Raw genomic sequence first — 1,069 nt, 5'->3', positions numbered from 1 at the left:
TATGTGTATATATATATATATATATATATATATATATATATATATTCTTTTTCAGATTCTTTTCCCTTATAGGTTATTACAAGATACGAGTAGAGTTCCCTATGCTGTACAGCAGGTATTTGGTTCTGAAATTCTCTCCAGCACAGAGCAAGCATGACCCAACGCTCAGTTCTGTCTTCTCTCTCCTTGTGCCTTTTCCTCACCTCCTTCAGCCTCAGCCAGAAGCAGACAGAATCAGACACACACACACCAGAGCTTGGTCAGACAGGGATAGAAATAAAGAACCCATCAGTGGGACTTATTGTCCCCATGAAGACTGCTGTCTATTGGGTTTGTGGCAAATATTTATTTTCATGGATGCAAAGAATCATCTGCTCTCCCTTGATGGCTGTAATCAACCCGAGAGATTCTTTGCTGCCTTGATGGTGATCGCACCCTCTCAAGACCCACTAAGGAGAATCATATTGCAAAATGTCCAAGAAACTATGAGAGTGACTTTAGTTGCCAACATATCATTCAACTCCCCTTAGATTATCATATCACTCAATCATTAATATCTTTAAGGGCTGACATCATCTATATATTTTTACACTGATTCCATAAGGTGGTGCCAGTTTTTTTTTTTTAATTATACACATTAGGGAACATTTTAGTTCTTCATTTTCAGATATTTCTGCTTTTTCAAAACTTTCAGGTATTTGCCAAAACTTCACATTTCACCCTCTTTAGGAAAATGTTTCAGAAGCACTTAATTTTATTTTTTTAATTTTACTGAAGTCTAGTTGATTTACAGTATTGTGTTAGTTTGTGCTGTACAGCAAAGTGATTCAGTTATACATACATATATATATATACTTTTTCATATTCTTTTCCATTATGGTTCATCACAGGACACTGAATATATCTCCCTGTGCTATACAATAGGACCTTGTTGGTTATCCATCTTATAGATAATAGTTTGCATCTGCCAATTCATTCCTCCCCCACCTTGGCAACCACCAGTCTGTTCTCTATGCCCATGAGTCTGTTTCTGTTTTGTAGATAAGTTCGTTTGTGTCGATTTTAGATT

The 1,069-nt window shown here is 36.2% G+C and overlaps 1 protein-coding gene across 1 annotated transcript in view; it reads left to right on the top strand.

Annotated features, from left to right (window-relative positions):
• CFAP221 (cilia and flagella associated protein 221) overlaps nt 1-1,069 on the top strand; it is an 84,808-nt gene that overhangs the window by 82,728 nt on the left and 1,011 nt on the right. The window lies entirely within an intron of this gene.

Source organism: Lipotes vexillifer, unplaced genomic scaffold, assembly GCF_000442215.2.
Source record: "Lipotes vexillifer unplaced genomic scaffold, Lipotes_vexillifer_v1.1 scaffold1466, whole genome shotgun sequence".
Taxonomy (NCBI): Eukaryota; Metazoa; Chordata; class Mammalia; order Artiodactyla; family Lipotidae; genus Lipotes; species Lipotes vexillifer.
Note: the sequence above shows the minus strand (reverse complement) of the source record. Positions and strands in the feature narration are given on the sequence as shown.